Source organism: Centrocercus urophasianus, unplaced genomic scaffold (genome assembly GCF_019232065.1).
Source record: "Centrocercus urophasianus isolate 14NV4802_14NV808 unplaced genomic scaffold, USGS_Curo_1.0 seq_651, whole genome shotgun sequence".
Lineage (NCBI taxonomy): Eukaryota > Metazoa > Chordata > Aves > Galliformes > Phasianidae > Centrocercus > Centrocercus urophasianus.
The window spans coordinates 5,722-13,794 of NW_024885257.1; the positions used below are offsets into that span (position 1 = coordinate 5,722).

General features: G+C 64.2%; 1 long non-coding RNA gene across 1 annotated transcript; it reads left to right on the forward strand.

The window, feature by feature from the left end:
• The first annotated feature begins 1,328 nt into the window (after positions 1-1,328).
• Positions 1,329-7,300, forward strand: LOC122170265. Its single transcript, XR_006171713.1, has 3 exons — positions 1,329-1,397; positions 6,760-6,800; positions 7,205-7,300. It is a non-coding gene; the product is annotated as an uncharacterized LOC122170265 (long non-coding RNA).
• Positions 7,301-8,073: the final 773 nt, after the last annotated feature.

The window sequence follows — 8,073 nt, forward strand, 5'->3', positions numbered from 1 at the left end:
CCTTCCCCCAGCCCCACATCATGACCTCTCTCCCCTTCCCCCAGCCCCACATCATGACCTCTCTCTCCTTCCCCCCACTTGCAGCTCGCACTTTTGGCCTCAGTTGTGCCTTTTTCTCCCCACTTGTGCCGTGCCACCCTTTGCCCACCCGCGGCTCGCAGTGCCCCATCCTGGCACATCCTGATGCACAGCACACGCCGTGGGGCAGCAGGGCACCTCGGCTGCGTTTATATTTGACCCCACGCAGGAAAACATAGAGAAAAATCCGTGTTTTTTCTCTCCTTTTTGGCGCTCGTTTCCTGTAAGGCACCGCGCGGCCGGGCAGCGGGCCGTAATGACACACCGCAGAGCGTTTGTTTCTAAAGGAGGGCTGACAGCCCAAAATGCCATCGGTTGAAGGGGAGGACGATAAACAGGAAGCGGTGCCCAAAGCGTGCACTTATCGCGGTGACTCAGGTCGGCGCCCCGGCTTCGTTACCGGCGGCTTTAATTACACCGTTGGTTTGGAAACGGTGCCAGAGCTCGGCTGGGCGGAGGCGGGGAGGGCCGGGGTCGGCGGGCGGCCTCGTGCCGCGCCGTGCGCTGAGCTGGGGGCGCCTTCCTGCAGGCAGGGCGGCCCGGGGCGGCGGAGCGGCGCGGCTTCGGGCGGCGGCGAGGACGGCGGCGGCTCGGGGCTGCGGCGCAGCGCTGGGTTCGGGGCAGCTGGGCTGCGAGGCGCTGGCTGCCCTGCGGCGGGGCTGAAATTGTCGCTGTGCGGGAGGCTCTGGGCGAGCGGCTGGGATGGAGCGTCGCCCCCGGGGCTCAGTTAACAGCCGGGGCTCAGTTAACAGCCGGAGGATCCCGCTTTTCTTCTTGCTTATCGGTGGAATAAAAACCCGGCGGTTCTCAGGGCTGTAAGGAGCTGGCAGGGCTGCCCCGAGTGATTGCTGGGTGCTCCTCACCTCGGAGCTAACTCGCTATGGGAACCATGCGGGTGACCCAGATTTCAGCGGGGATCTGGGCTGCGGTGCTGGCAGGTGCGGCAGCTCGCATCGCTCCTGCTTTTAATGCCCTCCTGCTGAATCCTTACCGGCTTTGCTCCCGGTGCTGGGACGCAGCCCGCTCTGCAGCTGCGGGTTGAGCAGCACCCAGTGCCTTTGTTCCTGTGGCAGGAGGGCAGGGTGCCGCCTCGGGGGGCTGGGGGCTCAGTGGGTGCCGCACCGTGCTGGGGGTCCCCACCCCACATCCCCACCCCACATCCCCACCCCACATCCCCACCCCACATCGACCCCCCGCTCCCCCCATGGATGCTTTCGCTGCATCTCCTCTTGCTCACACTTTCCTCCCCTCTCCCTTCTCTCTTTCCCAGGATCCCGTTCAAGATCGGGCAGCCCAAGAAACAGATTGTACCCAAGACAGTGAGTAAAGCAATTCCCCGTTTTTAGCCGCAGCCTCTGATCATGTGGCTGTGAGTCAGGGCGGCACTTTGGCTCGCCCCACTTCACGAGGAGGCGGCGGGGAGCGAGCGGGACCTGCAGCCCTGCAGCGCTGCGTTCCTGGTGCCACGGAGCCCCGCGCTGCAGGGAGCGCTGCTCCGGCCCGGCTGCTGCCCAGGCAGGGGCTGGGATGGCTCTCCTTGCAGGCAGAGATGTGGCCTGCCTTCCTTCCCTCCTTCCTTCCCTCCTTCCTTCCCTCCTTCCTTCCTTCCCTCGCTCGGCGGTGGCTTGTTTGTTCACCCTCGCTGAGCAGATGGAGGAGGAGGAGTGGTTCGGAGCGCTGAATATAACTGTTTCCAAAGAAAGGCTCATAAGCTGAGATGCTCAGTGCTCGGGCGTGAATTAATTTGTGCTGTGCAGCATTTGCTTTAGAAGCAAATTAAAGCAGCGTTTTGTCTTGCCGTGGCTCCCATCCCCGGTGCTGCCGCCTGCAGCTGCCTGCAGTGCTTCCCCTTCTCCTGCAGCCGCTCCTTGCCTTCGTCCTGCACTCCTCACCCCGAGCACCGGCCCGCCTTCCTCCTCCAAAGTGAGCGCTTGGCCGCTGGCCCCAAGCTGCCGGTGCAGAACCGGGCAGCAGGGATGGAGCGGCCCCATCACGTCCCTCCATGGCGTTCCTGCATCTCCCAGCCCTTGGCAACAGGTGGGCAGCACCGCGATGCTGCGATGAGCCGAAGAACCGCGGCAGTTTGTCCCCATTTATTTCTGCTTTCCAGCAGCCCCCAGGACTCGGAGATTTGCCTCCTGTTCTTCGCAGTGCCTGCTTCCAGAACTGCCTGCCCTGGGAGCCGCCTCCATCCCACCCGGCCCCACATTTGGGTCAATTTTGCTTTTTGTCCTGCTGGTTTCGCCCTCTCCTGCTGGGGGTTGGGCTGGGGCAGCACAGCAGGCCGCACACTGTGCACGAAGCCATGGGAGGCGTGGGGATGGGGGCAGAGGCAGCCGGCAGGCGCTGCACACACAGACACACAGACACAGACACACACACACACACACACAGACACACACAGACACACAGACACACAGACACAGACACACACACACACACACACACACACACACAGACACACACAGACACACAGACACACAGACACACAGACACACACACACACACACAGACACACAGACACACACACACACACACACGGTGTGTTGCATGGAACAGCTCTCAGCATCCCGCAGCAGAGCTTCGTTCTGCGCTGCCATTCCCAGGCCTGTCCCCATCCGCCCTTCCTTCCCTACAGAAGAGAAGTTGGGTCAGTTGGCTGCCGATCTCTGGGCGCTGGGGAGGTTAAAAAGGAAAGGCATTTGCTGGAGCTGCCCCGCTGTGGCTCGCGGTGCGGTTTGTAACCGGAGAGCAGCGCTGTGCCAGGAGGCTGAGCTCCCCACAGCGCCTTTTGCTGCTCTCCAGTTAACATTTTTCCTGGGCCGGCTGCAGTTGCGAGGCGCTGCGCTGAGGCTGCAGGGGGATTCGTCACAGCTCCCCGTGGCTTCTGAGGCTCTGCAGCAGGGCGATGTGTCGGCCCTGCGGGAAGGGAACCCCAGCACGGAGCGCCGCCCGGTCAGCCGGGGTGAGCTGCCGCCCCCCAGACGGCCGCTGCTCCGTTTGCACCTTAACCTGGGCAAATCCTCTTGCAGACGGCGTAATCTCTCCCCTCCTCTCCCCTGCCGGGAGCAGCTGGCGCCAGCTGGGGGGGCTCCGTGCCGGGGGTGCAGCCCTTGGAACTAATGCCCGCTGATGGGACTTAACCCTGCTCGAATCCCTCCGTGCCGAACGCTTCCTGCTCAAACCCCGTGCGCAGATGAAGCCTCTTATGGCAGCGATGCTCCCCGGGGCCGAGCAGAGGTGATGCGGGAAGCAGAGCCGTGCTTATCCTCAGCTCCAGCGCTCGGTGAAGTTCACCGGCGTCCCCTCGAGGCCGTGCTGCGCTCCTGGCCAGGGCTGGGTGATCCGAGATGGGGAGGAGGTGCCACGTGTCCCTGTGGGGCTCAGAGCCGCACGGCACCGGCCGGCTCCCACCTGTTGGGATGGGGAACGGGAGCGCGGCCCCTCATTCCCCCAGCTTCCAGCCTGCCCTCCCTTGGCTCACGGGGAGCTGTGCTGCTCTGCTGACCTGGCGGGCCGGGGGCCATGGGCTCATCCAACAGCCCTGTGCTCCCCGGGTCGGGCAGAGCAGCAGGATTCCGTCCGCCCCGCTGTTTCCATTGGGCTCCAGCAGAGCGCTGGAAATCTGCGAGTAACGACGGAGGAAATGGCGCAGAAGTTGTGGGGTGAAATCGGGGCAGGCGAGTCAAATCCTTTCACCATTTTCACGCTCTGCGGTGGGACGCAGCGTGGGCTGGAGGGGCTCCTCGGTGCCCTGCGCAGCTGCTGGCTGGGGAAACGCCATCGGCCCCAAACCGTGCGCTGCTCAGCGCCGCGGCTCAGGGCTCCGTGGCTGAGCATCCAGCCATGGCAGCTCCATGGATGCCAACCGTCCGTTCGTCACCTTGGTGTCCTTTCCGACCCCGATGGTTCCCTGGGCTGCGCTGCTGGCTGGTCGGTGGTCTTGGAGGTCCCTCCGGACCGTGATGTCCTTGCTTCTCCCTTGCCCACCCTTTCCTTTGGTCGTGGCACAGCGCAGTTCCCCCGCATGGCAGAGTTTGACCTGATTACACAGCTCTGCTTCTGGGAGAGGAGGAAGAGTCCCTTCCTGCTTTTTCCCAGCGCCCGTGAGAAGCTCAGCCCATCAGAACGTGCAGGAACCGGCGCGTCCTCCTCTAGGAAGGGAAATTCACCTCGGGGAGCGAGGAGCCCCAGCGCAGCCCCTTATTTCCATCCCTTTGTAGGGCAGCCTTTGGTTTCACTGCGGTGCAGTGATGGCGATGCTGCCCTGCGAGCACCGGGCTGCTGGCGGCGGGGGGAACGGGGTTGGCAAACAGAAATACGTGGCTGAGAAAGGAGAGCACCATTTCCTTAGGAGAACTCGGCCTCCTTGATGTGGGTTTATTAAGAAGCGCCGTCCTGCATGAAGCAGCACGGATGCCCTGAACGAGAGGCGCCCGCTGCGGAAGCGGGTTGGATTCTGAGTTTGCAGGGGCTGTTGGCACTGCTGGGATCTTCCCTTGGGACGTGGCGGCTTTGTCGCCTGTGCTCCTGCTCCTCTTTGCTCTCAAGGAGCATAGGTTCAGAATCCTATCGCAGCCTTCGCCCTCGGTCCTGGTGATGTTGAGGATTGCCACCAGGAGCGGCACGCCGTGCCAAATGTGCCTTGCAGGACGTGCTTGGCCTGCTCTCTGCTCGTCCTCCTCGCCGTCCCCCTGCCCTCCACCCATGGGTGCTGCAGGGCCGGCTCCTCTCCGGGCCCCATCCGTGCGGCCGGGAATAGAGCTGAGTGGGAGGCGGCTGCTGCTGTGGGCGTGAAAAAGAAGAGCAGGCTCTGGGCAGCTGTCTGCAGACGTGGCACGGAGTCAGAGCGGGCAGCTGGGCGCTGTGCTGTCACCTCGTGCCATGGCAGGGCGCAGGGACGTGTTGTCCCCTGTGAGATGGGAGGGGACGCCCAGGGGTGGCGGGGTCACCTTCCTCGGAGGTGCTCAGAACAGCGGGGCTGCGGCACGGGGGGCTGCGGTTCTGGGCATGTCCGAGGAAGGTGACCCCGCCTGGTGTGTTCCTGGTGGTCGTTCTTTGGCCTCCGTGGTTCTGGGGGCAGGGGGGGGTGCGTTGGGGTTGGACTGGGTGATCTGGGCCGTTCTTTTTGAGCTCCATGGTCCTGTGGGCGCAGTGGGGCAGGTGGGGGCTGGAGCCGGTGATGTTGGTGGTGTGTTCCAACCCCGGTGGCTCTGTGGCACGGTGGCGGTGGGCTGGGGTTGCACCTCAATGGACTTTTCCACCCTCCGTGGTTCTGTGGGCACGGTGGGACGGGTCGGGGTTGGGGTTCTTGATGATCCCCTGCACCCTTCGTGGTTCCTTTGTGGTTGGGGTTGGACTCGGGCATCTTGGCAGCTTTCCGACCTCCGTCATCCTGCGCCGGGGGCAGCGTTGGAGTTTTTCCTCTCGAGGGCTGCAGAAGTTTCCCTGCCCTTCCATTGGGCGCCGCTGCCTCGCGTTCCTCGCCCTGCGCGGCAGGAAGCCAACGGCAGGAGGGAAGGGGCTGCAAAGCCCTGCAGGCCGCTGCTTTTTGGAGGAGGCGTTTTGGAGGAGCCGAGCGGAGCGGTGCCAGCAGGACCCTCCCTGCTCTGCAGCTCCCTGCCAGGACCCGCCGCCCTCCAAAGGACACCGCTGTGAGTCAACGCCGACCCTTCGGTGCTCGCATCCCAAACAATTCACACATCAGACGTATAAATAGAGCGCGGCACTCGGCGGTTATTTTTGCAGCCGTAGAAACACAGGGTGCTGCTTCCCCGGCTGCTGCCGAGCTGACCTCCAGGCTCCGGCAGCTGCGCGGCTCCGTCTGCCCCCACACCGCTCCGTCCCTGTGCTCCAGTGACCATTTTTAGCAGTGCAAAGGGCAGCCGGAGCTCGGCGGAGCTTTTTCATCCATGTGCATCCCTGGGATGGTGGGAGCCGGTGGTGCCGGCAGCTGTCTGCAAGCAGCGCCGCGCTGGGGCTGCGCCAAACCCCGCGGCTCCTGACCCCACTGCGAGGCCCGAGCTGCGCCAGACCCACAGCGCCGTGGGGTCCCCGATGCTCCCAGCCCTGCGGGCTCTGAGCACCTCTCAGCCCATGGCACTGTGGGCATCCGGCCATCGCGGCCCCCTGGTTCTGGGGGGGGAGCTGGGGGAGCGCACAGCAGTGGAGCAGAGGAAGGGAGGCTGCTGAGCTCCGTGTTGGAGCGTTGCTCCGCCAGCTGCAGCCTGGAAGGCGCCGGCCTGTGGGGTTTCGTGCGCTGAGCCCAGGTCTGAGAGCCGAGCTCCGCACGCAGGTTGGGCTGCTGGCAGCTCAGCACGAAGCGGCCCAGCTTTGGTCCCGTGACGACGAGGCACAGATTTGCTCTTGGCCCGGTCAGCTGAAATCCGTTCGCTTATTCGGTCGACGAGGTGTGGAACGAATGTTTTAAATGTGCGTTAAAACAGGCAGCGTGGAAGGAAAGGCTCCTCAAAATCTCTCCTCTGCCAGATGCAAACAGGGGGGAGCTGGCGGTGCTGCGGTGGGGGCAGGCAGGGCTGGGGGGCTGCAGCTGCAGCGTGGCATGGAGCTGCTTTGGGGGCGCAGGAGGGGCAGCTGTGGGCTCCCTTTGCCGCTGTGGGGCAGACAGAGCGCTGCCCTCCGCCCCACAGCGCAGCTGATTTCTGTCTCTTCTTTCTGCAGGTGGAGAGAGACTTTGAGAGGGAATATGGGAAGCTGCAGCAGTGAGTATTGGCCGTGGGGCCGGGTCGGGAGCGGTGGCACGGCTCTGCTGGGCCCCTTGGCTGCCCCCGTAACCCTGGAGCTCCTGAGGGCCGCGCGCTTCTGCTGGGCTGAGCTTTGGGGACCGGGAGCAAACATCCCCCTCATCTCAGAGCATCGCGGTGGAGCTCAGCACTCTGAGCATTGCCCCTGCAGTGGGGGAAGGAGCGCCTGCAGTTCCTGTTTGTGGGCAGGATTTGGGGGCTGTTGAATAAGGGAGCACCGAAGTGCAGGGCTGAGAGCCGTGGAGCAGCAGGGCCGGCAGCTCTGTGCTTGCAGAGCCGCTCTGGGTGGTTTTGTCTCAGCAGCGCACAAAGGTCTGTTGCTTTCCAAGATTCAGACTTTGCCTCCTTCTCCCATCTTTCAGGCTGGAAGAGCAGACCAAAAAGCTTCAGAAGGACATGAAGAAAAGCACAGACGCAGATTTGGGTACGTGAGCGCGGGAGGCGCAGGCTGCACTTGGCCACGGGGGGACGCAAGGAATCCGCGGCTCCCAGCTGCGTGGTGCCGGGGCGGCCAGGCTGTGAGCAGGGCTCCCCGGGCAGCCGGGTGCAGGCTGTGCCCTGCTGAGGGCAGCGCTCACTGCTGCGCCCTCGGCTGCCGGAGGGGAAGAGCGGCGCTGAGCGGGGAGCGCGTCTGCGTGCCGCCATGGGGGCAGAGCAGAGCAGCGGGAGCCCCGCCGGGCTGCAGCCGCCCTTTGAGGGACGCAGGGCGCCGTCGGGGATCGCGGGTCAGATTTTCCTCGCTCAGGATTCCCCTCCCATGCGGTGGGCGTTGTTTGCACGGAGCGTTTCGAGCCCCAGAGGAGCTGTGGGAGGACTTTCTTTTTCCGTTCCGTTCCGTGGCAGAGTCACAAACGAGCCGCGGCCAAACGCCGGCTGATTTCTCACTTAAAGGCGCAAAGCGGGGCTGCGGGGCAGGAGGGCAAACCTGGTGCAAGGCAGGAGGGCAAACCTGGTGCAGGGCAGGAGGGCAAACCTGGTGCAGGGAGGAGAGCAAACCTGGTGCAGGGCAGGAGGGCAAACCCGGCTCAGGCCCTGGGTGCCTGGGTTCCTCCCGCACTGCAGCTCTGCCCTGCGCCGTGGATCCTCAGCTCTGCACATGGGGAAGTCGGGGTGCGAAGGTTTGGGCCTGGAGCTCCGTGCCAGGATGGAGCTACGTTGTCACAGCATCTGAGCCCTGCTGTAGCTGCACGCCACCTTCACTGCTGAGCCTTTAACCCCTCGGTTTGTGATC